Source organism: Bos grunniens, chromosome 2 (genome assembly GCF_055505025.1).
Source record: "Bos grunniens cultivar Pamir isolate PY7600 chromosome 2, Bosgru_T2T1.0, whole genome shotgun sequence".
NCBI classification, from domain to species: domain Eukaryota; kingdom Metazoa; phylum Chordata; class Mammalia; order Artiodactyla; family Bovidae; genus Bos; species Bos grunniens.
In genome coordinates, this window is record NC_141166.1 from 87725153 (window position 1) to 87746377 (window position 21225).

At 39.4% G+C, this 21225-nt stretch overlaps 1 long non-coding RNA gene across 1 annotated transcript in view; it reads right to left on the reverse strand.

Moving 5' to 3' along the window:
• LOC147378303 (uncharacterized) overlaps nucleotides 1-21225 on the reverse strand; it is a 315858-nt gene that overhangs the window by 75520 nt on the left and 219113 nt on the right. The window contains exon 3 of the long non-coding RNA XR_015145867.1: nucleotides 5563-5727. This is a non-coding gene — a long non-coding RNA (uncharacterized LOC147378303). The remainder of the gene's footprint in view (nucleotides 1-5562; nucleotides 5728-21225) is intronic.

Sequence of the window (21225 nt, forward strand, 5' to 3'; positions counted from 1 at the left end):
TCAGCAATCTTAATTCCACTTTGTATTTCATCCAGCCTGGCATTTCACATGATGTACTCTGTATGTAAGTTAAATATGCAGGGTGACAATATACAGCCTTGACATACTCCTTCCCCAGTTTGGAACCAGTCTGTTCCATGTCTGGTTCTAACTGTTGCTTCTTGACCTGCATACACATTTCTCAGGAGGCAGGTAAGGTGATCTGGTATTCTCACCTCTTGAATAATTTTCCAGAGTTTATTGTGATCCACACAGGCAAAGGCTTTGATGTTGTCAATAAAGCAGAAGTAGATGTTTTTCTGGAATGCTCTTGATTTTTTGATGATCCAATGGATGTTGGAAATTGGACCTCTGGTTCCTCTTCCTTTCCAAACCCAACTTGAACACCTGGAAGTTCACTGTCCACATACTGTTGAAACCTGGCTTGGAGAATTTTGAGCATTACTTTGCTAGCATGTAAAAGTGAAAGTTGCTCAGTCGTGTCCGACTCTTTGAACCCCATAGACTATATAGTCCATGGAATTCTCCAGGCCAGAATACTGGAGTGGGTAGCCTTTCCCTTCTCCAGGGGATCTTCCTAACCCAGGGTTCGAACACAGGTCTCCCACACTGTAGGCAGATTCCTTACCAGCTAAGCCACAAGGGAAGCCCAAGAATACTGGAGTGGGTAGACTATCCCTTCTCCAGAAGATATTCACAACCCAGAAATTGAACCAGGATCTCCTGCATTGCAGGTGGATTCTTTACCAACTGAGTTATCAGGGAAGCTAGCGTGCGAGAGGAGTGCAATTGTGCGGTAGTTTGAGCATTCTTTGGCATTGCCTTTCTTTGGGATTGGAATGAAAACTGAGCTTCTCAAGTCCTGTGGCCACTGCTGAGTTTTCCAAATTTGCTAGCATATTGACTGGAGCACTTCCTCAGCATCATCTTTTAGGATTTGAAATAGTTCAACTGGAATTCCATCACTTCCACTAGCTTTGCTCATAGTGATACTTCCTAATGCCCATTTGAATTCACATTTCAGGATGTCTGGCTCTAGGTGAGTGATCATACCATTGTGGTTATCTGGGTCATGAAGATCTTATTTGTACAGTTCTTCTGTGTATTTTTGTCACCTCTTTTTAATATCTTCTGCTTCTGTTAGGTCCATACTATTTCTGTCCTTTATTGTGCCCATCTTTGCATGAAATATTCCCTTGGTATCTTGAATTTTCTTGAAGAGATCTCTAGTCTTTCCCATTCTATTGTTTTCCTCTATTTCTTTGCATTGATCCTTGAGGAAGCCTTTCTCATCTTTGTGACTATTCTTGTGACTCTGCATTCAAATGGATATATCGCTCCTTTTCTCCTTTGCCTTTTGATTCTCTTCTTTTCTCAGCTATTGTAAGGCCTCCTCAGACAACCATTTTGCCTTTTTGTATTTCTTTTTTCTTGAGGGTGGTCTTGATCACTTCTTCCTGTACAATGTCATGAACCTCCATCCATAGTTCTTCTGGCACTCTGTCTATCAGATCTAATCCCTTGAATCTGTTTGTCACTTCCACTGTATAATCATAAGGGATTTGATTTAGGTCATACCTGAATGGTCTAGTGGTTTTCCCTACTTTCTTCAATTTAAGTCTTAATTTTGCAATAAAGAGTTCATGACCTCAGCCACAGTCAGCTCCTGGTCTTGTTTTTGCTGACTGTATAGAGATTCTCCATCTTGGCTGCAAAAAATATAATCAATCTGATTTTGCTATTGACCATCTGGTGATGTCCATGTGTAGAGTCTTCTTTTGTGTTGTTGGAAGAGGGTGTTTGCTATGACCAGTGCATTCTCTTGGCCAAACTGTTATCCTTTGCCCTGGTTCATTTTGTACTCCAAGGCCAAATTTGCCTGTTACTCCAGGTATCTCTTGACTTCCTACTTTTGCATTCCAGACCCCTATGATGAAAAGGACATCTTTTTTGGATGTTAATTCTAGAAGGTCTTATAAGTCTTCACAAACTGTTCAACTTCAGCTTCTTCAGCATTACTGGTTGGGGCATAGACTTGGATTATTGTGATACAGAATGGTCTGCCTTGGAAACAAACGGAGATCATTCTGCCGTTTTTGAGATTGTGCTGAAGAACTCAAAACGATAGAATGATCTCTGTTCATTTTCAAGAGAGGCCTAGCACCTTGCTGAGAGTCATGGATAATGAAAAGAGCCAGTTTTTAAAATTTGCCTCTGTCTTACTCTAGAGCCAAACTGTTTCCCATCCCATGATGTTGCCTTCTCACGGGATGCTGTTTACACAACAAGATATTCAGATACCTAAGACCCTCTTTTAAATACATGTGTATTTTATATCTCACCCCCGTTTGTGTCATCTTTGATTTCTTTCATCAGTATCATAGTTTTCTGAGTATAGGCTGTCTTTTGCCTCATTGGATGGGTTTATTTCTAGATATTTTATTTTTTTAATTGAAATAATAAATGGAATTGTTTCCTTAATTTCTCTTTCTGATCTCTCATTGTTAGTATATAGGAATGCAAGAGATTTCTGTGCATTAATTTTGTACCCTGCAACTTTACCAAACTCATTGATGAGCTCTAGTAGTTTTCTGGTAGCATCTTTAGGATTTTCTATGTAAAGAATCATGTCATCAGCAAACAATGACAGATTTACTTGTTTTCCAATTTGGATTCCCTTAATTTCTTTTTTATCTCTGACTGCCATGGTTAGGACTTCCAAAACTATGTTTAACAACAGTGGTGAGAGTTTACATACATGTCTTTTTCTAATTTTAGAGGAAATGGTCTAGTTTTTCACCACTGAGAATGATGTTTGCTATGAGTTTATTATATATGGCCTTTATTAAAAAAATTTTTTTTATATATGGCCTTTACTGTGTTAAGGTTTTTTCCCTCTATGCCTACATTCTGGATGGAGGGATGTATGATGTTATTGGATTGGAAGACTCAATATTGTGAAAATGACTATACTACTCAAAACAATCTACAGATTCAATGCAATTCCCTATCAAATAACCAAAGTCACTTCCACAGAATTAGAGCAAAAAACGTTACAATTTGCATGAAAATACAAAAGACCCAGAGAGCCAAAACAATCTTAAGAAAGAAAAACAAAGGTGGAGGAATCAAGCTCCCTGACTTTAGACTATACTACAAAACTACAGTAATTAAGACAGTATGGTACTGACACAAAAACAGAAATATGGATCAGTGGAACAGGATGGAAAGCCCAGAGACAAACCCACATACCTATGGCCACCTAATCTATGACAAAATAGGCAAGAATATATAATGGAGTAAAGATAGCTTCTTCAATAAGTAGTAGTGGTTAAAACTGGAAAGTCACATGTAAAAGAATGAAACTAGAATACTCCATAACACCATACACAAAAATAAACTCAAAATGGATTAAAGACCTAAATATAAGACCAGATACTATAAGACTCTAAAACAAGAACACATATGCAGAACGCTGCATAAATTGCAGCCAGATGATTTCTGACAACCTCCTAGCATAATGAAAATAAAAACAAAACTTACAAATGGGAAGTAATTAAACTTAAAAGCTTTTGCTATGGCAAAGGAATCATAAGACAAAAAGACAACCCCCGGAATGGGAGGAAATATTTGCAAATGAAGCAACTGACATGGGATTAGCCTCCAAAATATACAGACAGCTCATGCAGTTCAATATAAAAAACAACGAGAAATCCAATAGAAAAAATAGGTCTTCAGCCTATTTTAGGCTGAAGACATACAGATTGCCAATAAACACATGAAAAGATGCTCATTATCACTAATCATTATAGAAATTCAAATCAAAACTACAATGAGGTATCACCTCACACCAGTTAGAATGGCCATCATCAAAAATCTACAAACAATAAATACTGGAGAGGGTGTAGAGAAAAGGTAATCCTCTTACACTGTTGGTGGGAGTGTAAATTGATCAGCTACTATGCAGAACAACATAGAAGTGCCTTTAAAAACTAAAACTAGAACTACATATGACCCAGCAATCCTACTCATAGGTATATACCCAAAGAAAACCATAATTCAAAAAGATACATGTGCCCCAGTATTCATTGCAGTACTATTTATAATAGCCAAGACATAAAAATAACCTAAATGTTCATCAACCGAGGAATGGCTAAAGAAGATGTGGTATATACATATGCAATGGAATATTACTTAACCAGATAAAAGAACAAATTTGGGCTATTTCCAGAGATGTAGATCGACTGTCATATAGAGTGAAGTAAGTCAGAAAGAGGAAATCAAACATCATATGCTGCTGCAAACATCATATAATATCACTTATATATGGAATCTAGAAAAATGTCTCAGATGAACTTATTTACAAAGAAGAAATAGAGACAGATACATGGAAAACAAATGTATGGATACAAAGTGGGGAAGGGTGGTGGGATGAATTGGGAGGTTGGAATTGGCATATATACCCTACTATGTATAAAATAGATAACTAATGAGAACCTACTGTATAGTAAAGGGAACTCTATTCAATGCTCTGTGGTGCCTGAATGAGAAGGAAATCCAAAAAAGAGGGGATATATGTATATATACAGTTGATTCACTTTGCTGTACAGCAGAAACTAATACAACACTGTAAAGCAACTATACTCCAATAAAAATTAATAATAAATAAATAAATACAGTGGTTTTGGTTTGCTTTGTTTTTCATCTACAATATCTGTGATGGGACTGGAGGCAGATTCTTTTGTGCAGTCATTTTGAAGACAGTGGAAAAGAATGTTTAGAATATTCTCACTTAAGAATACATAGTCTATACATAGTCTTCAGATCAGATCAGATCAGTCGTTCAGTCGTGTCCGACTCTTTGCGACCCCATGAATCGCAGCACGCCAGGCCTCCCTGTTCATCACCAACTCCCAGAGTTCACTGAGACTCACGTTCATCGAGTCAATGATGCCATCCAGCCATCTCATTCTCTGTCGTCCCCTTCTCCTCCTGCCCCCAATCCCTTATTAACATTAACATCCTCTTATTGTCAAAGGAAAAATATCTTTCATTTTGAATACATTTAACTTAGAATAGAGTTTCCCAGGTGGTGGAGTAGTAACAAATCCTTTTGCCAATGCAGGAGACGCAAGAGATTTGTTTTGATCCCTGGGTCTGGAAGATCCCCTGGAGAAGTAAATGGCAACCCACCCCAGTATTCTTGCCTGTAAAACTCCATGGACAAAGGAACCTGGCACGCTACATTCCGTGAGGTCATAAAGAGTCAGACACAACTTAGCGACTAAGCACACAGCACACAACTTAGCATAACCACACACAGCTATGACCATTAAGCAATGGTATGGTATCAACTTCCAGTGAGCTGCACCTGAAAATACCCCTTAGCCAGTGCATCTTGTCCAGCATGCAAACAAACCCGTTTCATTCATTGTTCAAATTCTATTTTTCGTGGGTCCCCCACAGTTCTCCATTCCATTTGGCTTTTATCTGTCTAAGGGCATAAACTAGGCCTGGGAACAAAGGTCCTTCAAGCTTTGTCTTGAATTGTTCCATACTGACCTTCCTCCCTCCAACGTGGTTTGCCAAATGCCGGCTTCCTGCTTGAGTCAGAAAGAACTTTTCTCCAAATGTAATCAGACTGTTGTCCTTGTCTGTGTTCTTACAGCTCCTCAGTCTCCTCTCTTCCTTTCGAAGGGACAGGGCTGGGGTTTGTTGGACTCATTGCTGAAAAGAGAACCTCCTTTGTAAGAATCTGAAATGAAATAGGTCTTTCTCTGCCCTGCACCAGAAGACTTCTGGTCACACCATTAAACCTCCCCCTGAAAACAATAGCTCATGGAGTGTTTGTTTAATCATGGGATGTTCATTGGAATTTATGCTACGATGCTTCACCTCTAATCACACTTTCTAATAGTGCTCATCATGATTACATAGCACAGTAAAAACTGAACATTCAGATCCCTCCTTCCTGAAGGTTCAGTTCATAGTTAGAATTCTAACATTGAGAGGTGGTGTTAAACACTTTGTTTATTCTCACAGTTGTTTCTTCTCTAACTGTTAGGAAAAGAGGATAGAATGGCAGATGGGCTACTAAACCCATAACAATGCTGTTTGAAATTCTTGTTGTTTCTATTTCACACAAATTGGAATTTAATGAAAACATTTAAACATAAAATGTGCATGAATAGATGAACCTTGGGAAAAAATTTTTCATGAGTAAAATGGAAAATAAGAGTCCAAAAAAAAAAAAAAAATGAGAGTCTCAAGATTTTGGGGTAGAAATTCACACGGCAAAACATGACAACATTGAGCTATGTATTAACCATAGCTCTCTACTACTGCCAACAGTCCTCAATATTTCCTTCTATTGAATTAAATGTTCTCCTAATTGTTGCAATCATGGATCTCAAAAAGCCAGAGATTTAAGATGCCAAACATATATCCAGTCATGCATTCTTCCTGAATGTAAAACTTTACAAATGTGTGTATGTGTGTGCACATGAGTGTATATGTGAGTGTATGTATGTGATGCTCACTGTAAAGTGGCAAACTCATTCTTTCAGAATGAGGTGTTTCCATTTATTGTCTCAATTTCAATCTGCCTGGGGCCTAAAATAAAAAGAGACACAATTGATTTCAGTTGAATATTTAGAAACTCATTCAGATTCTTTCTGAGTCAATTAGATGATCACAAGTTGGCAGCTCAGTAAATTTCCTGCTGGGAACTAGATTGCAAAGAGAAAAAAAACAAATAAAGATATTGTGTGCAATTGTCCATCAAGAATCAAGTGTCCTGGATAAGATCATAATGGAAACACCTGTTCTCATACTTGCTGGTGCCCATTTTGAGTGCAAAGATGAGGGAAAATATATTCATACTATATCCATTGATTACTTCATCTTTCACCCAGAAAATGGACTTGGGTGGTAGTGGAGTCTATTCCACAGTAGTCATTACTTCATAAGGCACATGATGCAATCAACTTCATCTGAAGCAAACAATGATTTAGCTCCCTTTCATGCTGTTGTTCCACTTAGAAGCCAGTAAAAGATCCTATATAAAGTTTTGAAGACATTCAGAAGTACTGTCAAATACAAGGAGCCATGCCACAGGCTATACTTGATAACCAAACAATAACATGAACTCTAAACAATTTCACAGGATTTCGTCATCTTCCCAGCTATGGCCCTCATGGTGGGAGAAATACCAGCATTCTTCTTGTCCTCTAGTAGTAAAAATCCTACATATGGGATGATTTGAAAACTATGGATTCCGTAGTTACCAAGAGGGTTAAGTTTTTCAGTAGGGTTATTATTTTAAGCATACTTAGCTATCTAAAGCTGGAGTCAGTAAAATTCTATAGAGAGCCAGAGATTTTTAGACTTTGCAGTCTCTGTCACAACTACTCAATTTTGCCATTGTATCATGAAAGCAGCTATGGGCATGTAATGGATGAATGCGATTGTATTCCAATTCCAAACTCATTCTACAAGGCCACCATCACCCTAATACCAAAACTAAACAAAGACAACACACAAAAAGGAAAATTACAGGTCGATATCACTGATGAACATAGATGCAAAAATCCTCAACAAAACTTTAGCAAACAGAATTCAACAACACATTAAGAAGCTCACACACCATGATCAAGTTGGGTTTATTCCAGGGATGCAAGGATTCTTCGATATACCCAAATCAATCAATGTGATATACCATATTAAGAAATTGAAAGGTAAAAACCAAATGATAATCTCAATAGATGCAGAAAAAGCCTTTGACAAAATTCAGCACCCATTTATGATTAAAACTCTTTAAAAATGGGCATAGAAAGAACCTACCTCAACATAGTAAATGCCATATATGATAAGTGCACAGCAAACATTCTCAATGGTGAAAAACAGAAATCCCCCTAAGACCAGGAACAAGACAAGGGTGTCCACTCTCACCAATATTAGTCAACGTAGTTTTGGAAGTTCTAGCCACAGCAATCAGAGAAGAAAAAGATATAAAAGGAATCCAGATTGGAAAAGAAGAAGTAAAATTCTGTTTGTGGATGACATGATACTATACATAGAAACCATAAAGATACTATCAGAAAATTACTAGAACTAATCAGTGAATTTAGCAAAGACTCAGGATACAAAATCAATAACAGAAATTACTTGCATTTCTATATACTAACAATGAAAAATTGAAAAAGAAATTTAAAGAATCAATCCCATTCACCATTGCAACAAAAATAATAAAATATCTAGAAATAAACCTACCTAAGAGGAAAAAAGAACTGCATACAGAAAATTACAAGACACTGATGAAAGAAATCAGATGACATAAACAGATGGAGAGATATTCCATGTTCCTGGGTAGGAAGAATCAATACTGTGAAAATGTTTATACTACCAAATACAATCTACAGATTCAAAGCAATCCCTATCAAATTACCAATGACATTTTTCACAGAACTAGAACAAAAAATTTCACAAATCATATGGAAACACAGAAGATCCTGAATAACCAAAGCAGTCTTGAGAAAGAATGGAGCTGGAGCAATCAACCTTCCTGACTTCAGATTATACTACAAAGCTACAGTCATCTAGACAGTATAGTACTGGCATAAAAACAGAAATATAGAACAATGGAACAAGATAAAAAGCCCAAAAATAAACTCACACACCTAAAAAGGGTATCTTACTTTTGACAAAGGAGGCAAGAACATACAATGGGACAAAGATAGCCTCTTCAACTAGTGGTTCTGGGAAAACTGGACAGCTACATGCGAAAGAATGAAATTAGAACACTTCCTAATACCATACACAAAGATAAACTCAAAATGGATTAAAGACCTAAATGTAAGACCAGAAACTGTAAAACTCTTAGAGGAAAACATAGGCAGAACAGTCAATGACATAAATCAAAGCAAGATCCTCTATGACCCACCTCCTAGAGTAATGGAAAAAAAAACAAGAGTAAACAAGCAGGACCTGGTTAAACTTCAAAGCTTTTTCACAGTGAAGGAAGCTACAAGCAAGGTGAAAAGACAATCCTCAGAATGAAAGAGAATAATAGCAAATGAAACAACTGACAAAGGATTAATTTCCAAAATATACAAGCAGCTCATACAACTCAATACCACAAAAACAAGCCAATCAAAAAGTGGGGAAAAAAGACCAAAACAGACATTTCTTCATAGAAAACAAGAAACACATAAAAAGATGCTCAACATCATTTATTATTAGAGAAATGCAAATCAAAACTACAATGAGATATCACCTTATACCGGTCAGAATGGTCATCATAAAAAGTCTACAAACAGTAAATGCTGGAGAGGATGTAGAGAAAAGAGAACCCTCTAGCACTGTTGGTGGGAATGTAGATTGATACAGCCACTATGGGAGATGCTATGGATATTCCATAAAAAACTAGGAATAAAATCATCACATGACCCAGCAATCCCACACCTAGGCATATGCTCTAAAGAAACCAGAATTGAAAAAGACACATGTACCACAATGTTCATTGCAGCACTATTTGCAATAGCTAGAGTATGAGAGCAACCTAAATGTCCATCAACAGACGGACAGATCAACAGATAAATGGATAAAGGAGTTGTGGTACATATACGCAATGGAATATTACTCAGTCATTAAAAGTAATGCATTTGAGTCAGTTCTAATGAAGTGGATGAACCTAGAGCCTACTATACAGAGTGAAGTAAGTCAGAAAGAAAGAGAAATATCATATGCTAATGCATATATATGGAATATATATATGGAATCTATAAAGATTAATTTATTTGTAAGGCAGCAATGCAGAAACAGACATAGAGAACAGACTTATGGACACAAGGAAAGGGGAGGAGAGGGTGAGATGTATGGAGAGAATAACATGGAAACTTACATTACCATATGTAAAATAGATAGCCAATGGGAATTTACTGTATGTCTCAGGGAACTCAAACAGGGGCTCTGTATCAACTTAAAGGGGTGGAATAGAGAGGTAGATGGGAGGGAGGTTCAAGAGGGAGGGGACATGTGTATACCTATGGCTGATTCATGTTGATGTTTGACAGAAAACAAAATTCTGTAAAGCAATTATACTTCAATTAAAAAATAAATGTTTTTTTAAAAAAATGGATAACCAACAAGGACCTAGTGTATAGCACAGGGAACTCTTTTCCACGTTATTTGGCAGCCTGGATGGGAGGGGGGTTGGGCAGAGAATGGATACATGTATATTTATAGATGAGTCCCCTCATTGTTCACCTGAAACTATCACAACATTGCTAATTGGCTATACCCCAATACAAAATAAAAAGTTTAAATAAATAAAATACAACCTATTTATGAACACAGAAATTTGAATTTCATATAATTTTCACATGTAATAAAATATTAGGATTCCCAGGTGGCTCGGTGGTAAAGAATCCACCTGCAAAGCAGGAGGTGCGGGTTCCATCCCTGAGTTGGGACGATCTCCTGGAGAAGGAAATAGCAGCCCACTCCAGTATTCTTGCCTGTGAAATCCTATGGATATAGCAGCCTGGCGGGCTATAGCCCAAGGGGTTGCAAAAGAATTGGGCATGATTTAGTGAGTAAACAATGATAATGATAAAATACTATTTTTCTTTTGGTTTAAAAATATGTAAAACTATCCTTATCTCACAGTTCATGTGAAAACAGGATTTGGTGATCTACTGATGTAAAGAAATAACACTGATGTGGAATATGTCTCACTAAATATCAATACCCTGTGCTGCCTAAATCTCAGTTCTAAATGTCACAGGAAAGAAGGCCATGACAATTAGAAAAAGCAACACTGTTTTGTGTGCCACAGAGATTTAAAAATTCCTTCCACTGCATTCCTCAAAATCATATAATTTATTGACTATCCCTTTGTCCATGATTGAAGGATCTAAGGAAAGAAATTAATACCTTCATTATTAGACAAGGTCAAGGAGAGATATGTTCAGACTAATGAAATATTTTAATCAACTAAAGGTTATCCCATTTATGCATGAAGTCACTATAAGGGCTGCAGGGACATGTGGAGGTCTCTTGAACATGAGAACAAATATTTCTTTAGCCATAAACCTTCCATCTGGAAATGTGATTGCTGATCAACCATTTCACTAACACACCTTATAAGAAGACTCAATTCTATATAAAAGCATAAGTAAATAAACGTATGAGTGTATAATATACAATATGAATAAGTATATAAAGAGGATCTCCTTCAAGTTTTTTTCCAAACAAATAGTTAGCAGAGGCTTCTGATATTTATGGAAGGGAAAAGGTATTTTCATAACTGAATCTGATTTAAATGCAAAAACCTATCAGTGATTTAAAAAATCATGGGACATGTCAGAAGAAGTATTTAAATTCCATTCAAATTAAAGAGCTTTTGGTAGAAAACTTTAATGTGCAAAGTTGTCTCTGTTGTTACATAAAAATATCCAAAATATGGCATACTTTTTCCTTGTAAATGGGAGGAGACAATAGTGTCTTCCCCATCCCAAGCTCTATGCAGAAAAAAAAGAGAGAGAAATGCTTTAATTACAATGAATGGGACCAGATTGTCAGGGTCCAGGTCACAGGAGGCTTCTGTATTTCAGACGCTGTTTTAGCTGGCTCTACCAGGTAGTAGTTACACCCTGAGATGGTCTTGCCAGAAAGATATTTAGTGTATTACATAGGAAATTTTCTGGCACTTTGTAATAAAAGAGCTGTTTTAACCTCAGATCCCAGCAAAGAAAAGATGTTCTGAAGTAAATAGAGGGTAAAATCTTCCTCTCACAACCTACATCACCATCAGATCAGATCAGTTGTTCAGTCGTGTCCCACTCTGCGACCCCATGAATCACAGCACGCCAGGCCTCCCTGTCCATCACCAACTCCCGGAGTTCAATGAGACTCACGTCCATCGAGTCAATGATGCCATCCAGCCATCTCATCTTCTGTGGTTCCCTTCTCCTCCTGCCCCCAATCCCTCCCAGCATCAGAGTCTTTTCCAGTGAGTCAACTCTTCTCATCAGGTGGCCAAAGTACTGGAGTTTCAGCTTCAACATCAGTCCTAGCAATGAACACCCAGGACTGATCTCCTTTAGGATGGACTGGTTGGATCTCCTTGCAGTCCAAGGGACTCTCAAGAGTCTTCTCCAACACCACAGTTCAAAAGCATCAATTCTTCGGCACTCAGCCTTCTTCACAGTCCAACTCTCACATTCATACATGACCACAGGAAAAACCATAGCCTTGACTAGACGAACCTTTGTTGGCAAAGTAATGTCTCTGCTTTTGAATATACATCACCATAGCCCATATGAAATGCTGTTCATGGCAGAGAATTCAGGAAGCAGACTATGACAGCAATTATAGTTCAGTTCAGTTCGGTCACTCAGTCATGTCCGATTCCTTGTGACCCCATGAATTGCAGTACGCCAGGCCTCCCTGTCCATCACCAACTCCCGGAGTTCACTCAAACCCATGTCCATCGAGTCGATGCCATCCAGCCATCTCATCCTCTGTCGTCCCCTACTCCTCCTGCCCCCAATCCCTCCCAGCATCAGAGTCTTTTCCAATGAGTCAACTTTTCACATGAGGTGGCCAAAGTACTGGAGTTTCAGCTTCAGCATCATTCATTCCAAAGAAATCCCAGGGCTGATCTCCTTGAGAATGGACTGGTTGGATCTCCTTGCAGTCCAAGGGACTCTCAAGAGTTCTCCAACACCACAGTTCAAAAGCATCAATTCTTCAGCGCTCAACTTTCTTCAGAGTCCAACTCTCACATCCATACATGACCACTGGAAAAAACATAGCCTTGACTAGATGGACTTTTGTTGCCAAAATAATGTCTCTGCTTTTGAATATGCTATCTAGGTTGGTCATAACTTTCCTTCCAAAGAGTAAGTGTCTTTTAATTTCATGGCCACAATCACCATCTGCAGTGGTTTTGGAGCCCCCCAAAAATAAAGTCTGACACTGTTTCCTCTGTTTCCCCATCTGTTTCCCATGAAGTGATGGGACCAGATGCCATGATCTTAGTTTTCTGAATGTTGAGCTTTAAGCCAACTTTTTCACTCTCCTCTTTCACTTTCATCAAGAGGCTTTTTAGTTCCTCTTCACTTTCTGCCATAAGGGTGGTGTCATCTGCATATCTGAGGTTATTGATATTTCTCCTGGCAATCTTGATTCCAGCTTGTGCTTCATCCAGTCTGGCATTTCACATAATGTACTCTTCATAGACGTTAAATAAGCCAGGTGACAATATACATCCTTGACATACTCCTTTCCCAATTTGGAACCAGTCTGTTGTTCCATGTCCAGTCCTAACTGTTGCTTCTTGACTTGCATAAACATTTCTCAGGAGGCAGTAAGGTGGTCTGGTATCCCCTTCTCTTGTAGAACTTTCCACAGGTTGTTCTGATCCACACAGTCAAAGGCTTTGGCGTAGTCAATAGAGCAGAAGTAGGTATTTCTCTGGAATGTTCTTGCTTTTTTGATGATCCAACAGATATTGGCAATTTGATCTCTGGTTCCTCTGACTTTTCTTAATCCATCTTGAACATCTGGAATTTCACTGTTCATGTACTCTTAAAGCCTGGCTTGGAGAATTTTGAGCATTACTTTGCTAGCATGTGAGATGAGTACAATTGTGTGGTAGTTTGAACATTCTTTGGCATTGCCTTTCTTTGGGATTGGAATGAAAACTGACCTTTTCCAGTCCTGTGGCCACTACTGACTGTTCCAGATTTGCTGGACTGTTGAGTGCAGCACTTTCACAACATCATCTTTTAGGATTTGAAATAGCTCAGCTGGAATTCCATCACCTCCACTAGCTTTGTTCATAATGAAGCTTCCTAAGGCCCACTTGACTTCACATTCCAGGATGTCTGGCTCTAGGTGAGTGATCACACCATCATGAATATCTGGGTCGTGAAGATCTTTTTTGCACAGTTCTTCTGTGTATTCTTGCCACCTCTTCATAATATTTTCTGCTTCTGTTAGGTCCATACCATTTCTGTCCTTTATCGAGCCCATCTTAGTATCTCTAACTTTCTGGACAAGATCTCTAGTCTTTCCCACTCTATTGTTTTCCTTCCTCAGTGATGAAGGCTTTCTTATCTCTCCTTGCTATTCTTTGGAACTCTGCATTCAAATGGCAGAATGCTGCCAAGATGGTGGAGGAATAGGACCAGGAGACCACTTTCTTATCCACAAATTCATCAAAAGATCATTTGAATGCTGAGAAACTTCCACAAAACAACATCTGAACACTGGCAGAGGACACCACAAACCCAGAAAGGCAGCCCATTCTCTTTGAAATGAGGTAGGATAAAATATAAAAGAGACACAAAAGAGTGAGGGACAGAGACCTGTCCTTTGGAGGGAGTCGTGAAGGAGGAGAAGTTTTCACATAGTAGGAAACCCTCTCACAGGCAGGTCTGTAGGGAGTTTTGGAATCTCAGAAGGCAACATAACTAGGAGAAAAAACCCCACAGAATATACACCTAACCGCAATGGCAGAAAAGGGAACTTTCCCATGAAAGGCTCTAAGCTAACAACCTAACATACAGTCTTGCCTGCTCACAGAACAAAGGATTCAGTGAATACCAAAGGAGAGCTAACTAGCTGTGTACCAGCCCCTCCCCACCAGGAGGCAGAGAGGCATCCTTGTGACAGCAGAGCCAGAAGGCCAGGGCTGGTACAATCTCAGCCCGAGATGGCATCTTCCACCAAACTGTGAGCAGGCTCCCGGCTGCTAACCACGTCTTCCTGGGATCCTGTACAGTTGACATCCTCCAGGAGAACCTCAGCCTGAGACCAGCTCTCCAGAGGAGACATATGGCACACCTGAGACAGTGCTCTCATGGCGCACCCAGGAAACCAAGTGGCCAGGACCAGGGAGGTGATTAAGGTGCACTGCCAACCTGGGAGAGTGTGCTCACCAATCACCTGGTTGCCTGAGCTGCTCAGACCTGGGAAAGGCATGAAACACATGCCCAACCCACAGAGAGTGGGCCAGAACTGTGTCTGAGGGTCTCCTGTGGAGGTATAGGTCAGCAGTGGCCTGTTGCAGCGGCTCTGGGTGCAGCAGACCTGGGTGTGGCATAAGCCCTCTTGGAGGAGGTCGCCATTAACCCCACCATAGAACCACCAGAACTTACACAGGACTGGGGAAACAGACTCTTGGAGGGCACAAATAAAATCTTCTGTGCACTAGGACCCGGGAGAAAGGATCAGTGATCCCACAAGAAACTGACCCAGTCATGCCCATGAGTGTCCAGGAGTCTCTGGTGAAGGCATGGAGAGGTTGGCGCTGGCCTGCTGCAGGGTCAGAAGCACTGAGTGCAGCAGTGCGTGCATGGGGCCTTTTGAAGGAGGTCATCATTGTCTTCATTACCTCCACCATAGTTTGGCCTCAGGTCAAGCAACAGGAAGGGAACACAGCCCCTTCAATCAATAGAAAATTGGATTAAAGATTTACTGAGCATGGCCCCACCCATCTGAACAAGATCCAATTTCCCCTTCAATCAGTCATTCCCATCAGGAAGCTTCCATAAACCTCTTATCCTTATCCATCAGAAGGCAGACAGAATGAAAACCACAATCATAGGAAGTTGAATAGTAAAGTAGCAGAGAACAGTAGGCTCTACTTCAGGCTTAAATTACTACAAAGAAGGGGAAAATTGTTTTTAAGATACAAATTGTGCTCATAATAGCCTACTTGTTTTAGCATCATCTTGCCAGCAGTCAGTAACTAATACCTTTCTCAGTAAGGCATGCTACAATACCAGTGAAAGAGGGAGGGAAGAAAGTCAGGCTCAAGAGAGACTGTCTGTAGGACTAGCTCCTTTGGAAAATAATTTAGTGGTAGAAGTAACAGAGCTAACATGACTCACATGTACTGCAGACCTGAGTCAGAATCCAAGGGGGGTGGATTTAAGGGCTGGTCAAGGCACTAGAAGTTCATAGAAAGTCACAGTGTTTAGTTAGGTAGCAGAGCCATGGTTCTGGGTGGTCTTTCCCAGTGAAAATATAGCATTAGTTGGCAGCTGATTGTCATAGCAACATTCCACATGAAATGGTTTGCAGGATTGAGCAAAGTCTGGGCTTGTCCCTAGGCAAAGGCTACAGACTAAATGATGGAACAAAGAGCAATGTATTAGGTCAGATAGATGAGGGCTGGGTCTATTTATTCATTAGGTACAATGCCTGGAGCCCATGGCACTTACAGAAGGGGCCTATGAATTCTTTTTCTAGTTTTAAATTCTCTTAAAATCAAAATAAAAAGGAAGATAATAGTAATAAACATATAATAAAGAATCCAGCTTGTATCTCTACCCACTTGAATTGATTTATAAGAGCCAAATGAAACAGTAAAATCTGGAACATGATTGATTCTACATCTCTGGTTTTCAAAAGCAAGAACAGTTAATCCTTCAAGAACACTGGGACAGAAAGTGAGGAGCTGACAGGAAAGTAACAATCAAGACAGATTAAAGGAGAGGACAGTTTTCTTGATTAAAGATTTACATGATTTTTTAACCTGCTCCCCGAAACTTTTCCCACCCATGAAAATACTAGAGTAAGTGAGGCAGTGCTAGCCTTATCAATCGTAAAACCTATCACCAAGAAGCCTCCTGTGTTCCCCATCTGTGGGGAAGAAAGGATCCTAACCTCTCTGAAAACATGCTAAGGAGAAACGTAATCCTCCTCCCTGGAATCACTTTTCAACTTAGCATACACTCAAAATGCATGAGGCTCCAAGTGTGAAATGAGGATGTGACAGTCAGGCAAGGCAAAGAAAGATCACTTTACAACAGATACCTGCACTGAAGGCTAGAATGGAGACTTCACCACCATTTCTAGCTACTAGGTAGCCTTTTGAACAAGAACCTATATATGTAAATTGAGACAGCAGAGTTGTCATCAATAGAACCAAAGGATCCAGTTTCCTTAAGAAGACTCATATCTCAAGGTGTCATAATTACATTGCCAAATACATCAAAGCTCTGTTTGTGTATGCCTTCATTAGGTGACTAAAATCAAAAGGTAAAGCTTTTTTTTTATTCTTCCAAATATCAAAGCTCTTTATTTTTCTTCCAGATTTATTGCAATATAATTGATATAAAGTAAAAGTTTACAGTGTACAGCATAATGATTCGTCTTACATACATCATGAACAAATTATCATTGTAATTTTAGTGAAAATCTCTCATCTTGTACAGATACAAAATAAAAGAAAAAAGAAAAAAATACATTTTTTTTGTGATGAGAATTCTTAGGATTTATTATTCTTGGTGGGATCTAACCAAGAAACCAAGATATCTCTATCTATGTTTCTGAATTTTCAATTGTTTTCCAACTGACAGCATCAGACTGCATAAAAATCCAGTTGAAATTCCCTTTGAATGGTCAGTGTTAAAAAAGTAAATACTGTGTGATCTCCAGACAGCAGAATAACAATCCAAGTCGGCAGGGTAGCAGCTGATCTGTCAATGAAGCTTTTACTCAATGAAGTCCCTGGTGTAATTAAACTTTTTCTAGGGCAAAGAAAAGCCATGAGTCATCCTACTAGAAACAATTTCAAAGAGGGTGGCAGAGAATGCCATTTACTAGGATCTTGTCACTCACAGTAAGCCTATATTTAGATAAGTTAAAGCTGAAATCTTAGCTGTGTTTGATGACAGATCTATGGGACAAATGGGCTACAGTTGGCTTGAAATGCAAAATGGATAGCATCCTATTTACTCTGAACAAAAAACAATTTAGCACCTACCCCGTGGACTGTAGCCCACCAGGCTCCTCCATCCATGGAATTTTCTAGGCAAGCGTACTGGAGTGGGTTGACATTTCCTTCTCCAGAGATAGAGGAGGGGAAAAGAATCTTACCAAGTCTAAAAATTGTATGAGGATCATTAATTACTATTTAATGATAATTGCATATAAAATATTTTAAAATTGTATTTAAAGGAAGGTAACTGCAGCCATGAAATTAAAAGATGCTTACTCCTTGGAAGGAAAGTTATGACCAACCTAGATAGCATATTCAAAAGCAGAGACATTACTTTGCCAACAAAGGTCCGTCTAGTCAAGGCTATGGTTTTTCCTGTGGTCATGTATGAATGTGAGAGTTGGACTGTGAAGAAGGCTGAGCATCGAAGAATTGATGCTTTTGAACTGTGGTGTTGGCGAAGACTTGAGAGTCCCTTGGACTACAAGGAGATCCAACCAGTCCATTCTGAAGGAGATCAGCCCTGGGATTTCTTTGGAAGGAATTATGCTAAAGCTGAAACTCCAGTTTTGGCCACCTAATGCAAAGAGCTGACTCATTGGAAAAGACTCTGATGCTGGAAGGGATTGGGGGCAGGAGGAGAAGGGGACGACAGAGGATGAGATGGCTGGATGGCATCACTGACTTGATGGACGTGAGTCTGAGTGAACTCTGGGAGTTGGAGATGGACAGGGAGGCCTGGTGTGCTGTGATTCATGGGGTCACAAAGAGTCAAACGTGACTGAGTGACTGGACTGAACTGAACTGAATTGAACTGTTAACAAAAAAGGACATAAATGGTAAGGAACTAATAGAAGCAGAAGATATTACAAAGAGGTGGCAAAAATACATAGAACTGTACAAAAAAGATCTTCATGACCCAGATAATCATGATGGTGTGATCACTCACCTAGAGCCAGACATCCTGGAATGTGAAGTCAAGTGGGCCTTAGGAAGGGTCACTACAAACAAAGTGAGTGGAGGTGATGGAATTCCAGTTGAGCTATTTCAAATCCTGAAAGATGATGCTGTGAAAATGCTGCACTCAATATGCCAGCAAATCTGGAACAGTCAGTAGTGGCCACAAGACTGGAAAATGTCAGTTTTCATTCCAATCCCAAAGAAAGGCAATGCCAAAGAATGTTCACTACTGCACAGTTGCACTCATCTCACACACTAGTAAAGTAATGCTCAAAATTCTCCAAGCCAGGCTTCAGCAATATGTGAACCATGAACTTCCAGATGTACAAGCTGGTTTTAGAAAAGGCAGAGGAACCAGAGATCAAATTGCCAACATCTGCTGGATCATCGAAAAAGCAAGAGAGTTCCAGAAAAACATCTATTTTTGCTTTATTGACTATGCCAAAGCCTTTGACTGTGTGGATCACAATAAACTGTGGAAAATTCTGAAAGAGACAGGAATACCAGACCACCTGACCTGCCTCTTGAGAAACCTGTATGCAGGTCAGGAAACAACAGTTAGAACTGGACATGGAACAATAGACTGGTTCCAAATAGGAAAAGGAGTACGTCAAGGCTGTATACTGTCACCCTGCTTATTTAACTTCTATGCAGAGTACATCACGAGAAATGCTGGGCTGGAGGAAGCACAAGCTGGAATCAAGATTGCCGGGAGAAATATCAATAACCTCATTCCAATCCCAAAGAAAGGAATGCCAAAGAATGCTCAAACTACCGCACAATTGCACTCATCTCACACGCTAGTAAAGTAATGCTCAAAATTCTCCAAGCCAGGCTTCAGCAATATGTGAACCGTGAACTTCCTGATGTTCAAGCTGGTTTTAGAAAAGGCAGAGGAAAAAAAAAATTAAAAAAAAAAAAAAGAAAAGGCAGAGGAACCAGAGATCAAATTGCCAACATCTGCTGGATCATGGAAAAAGCAAGAGAGTTCCAGAAAAACATCTATTTCTGCTTTATTGACTATGCCAAAGCCTTTGACTGTGTGGATCACAATAAACTGTGGAAAATTCTGTAAGAGATGGGAATACCAGAACACCTGATCTGCCTCTTGAGAAATTTGTATGCAGGTCAGGAAGCAACAGTTAAAACTGGACATGGAACAACAGACTGGTTCCAAATAGGAAAAGGCTGTATATTGTTACCTTGTTTATTTAACTTATATGTAGAGTACATCATGAGAAACGCTTTGACTCATTTGAAAAGACTCTGATGCTGGGAGGGATTGAGGGTAGGAGGAGAAGGGGACGACAGAGGATGAGATGGCTGGAGGGCATCACTGACTCGATGGACGTGAGTCTGAGTGAACTCCGGGAGTTGGTGATGGACAGGGAGGCCTGGCATGCTGCGATTCATGGGGTCGCAAAGAGTCGGACACAACTGAGTTACTGATCTGATCTGATCTGATGCAGATGACACCACCCTTATGGCAGAAAGTGAAGAACTAAAGAGCTTCTTGATGAAATTGAAAGAAGAAAGTGAAAAAGTTGGCTTAAAGCTCAATATTCAGAAAACTAAGATCATGGCATCCGGTCCCAGCACTTCATGGCAAATAGATGGGAAAACAGTGGAAACAGTGTCTGACTTTATTTTTCTGGGCTCCAAAATCACTGCAGATGGTGATTGCAGCCATGGAATTAAAAGACAATTACTCCTTGGAAGGAAAGTTATGACCAACCTAGACAACATATTAAAAAGCAGAGACATTACTTTGTCAACAAGGTCCATCTAGTCAAGGCTATGGTTTTTCCAGTGGTCATGTATGGATGTGAGAGTTGGACTATAAAGAAAGCTGAGTGCCAAAGAATTGATGCTTTTGAACTGTGGTGTTGGAGAAGACTCTTGAGAGTCCGTTGGACTGCAAGGAAATCCAACCAGTCCATCCTAAAGGAGATCAGTCCTGGGTGTTCATTGGAAGGACTGATGTTGAAGCTGAAACTCCAATACTTTGGCTATCTGATGCAAAGAGCTGACTCATTGGAAAAGATCCTGATGCTAGGAAAAATTGAAGGCAGGAGGAGAAGGGGATAACAGAGGATGAGATGGTTGGATGACATCACCCATTCAATGGACATGGATTTGGGTGAACTCCAGGAGTTGGTGATAGACAGGGAGGCCTAGAATGCTGCAGTTCATGGGGTCGCAAAGAGTCTGACACAACTGAGCAACTGAACTGAACTGAACCGTTAACAACAGTGTGTAATAGGATATTCTTTGAAGAAAGAAACTAAAGATAAAAATTAAAGTTGTACATCTGAACATACTTATTCTACTTAAGCACAGAACACTTAATTGAAATCAGCAATATCTATAGTATGAAAAAGACAACATTAAAAGTTTTATAATTTGAAATGCTATCCAACATTAAAAGCAATCAAAAAGAAAATTATACACTTGACTATCCTGGGTAGAGAAGATCTCCTGAGTAGAAAATGGCAACCCACTCCTGTATTCTTGCCTGGAAAATCCTA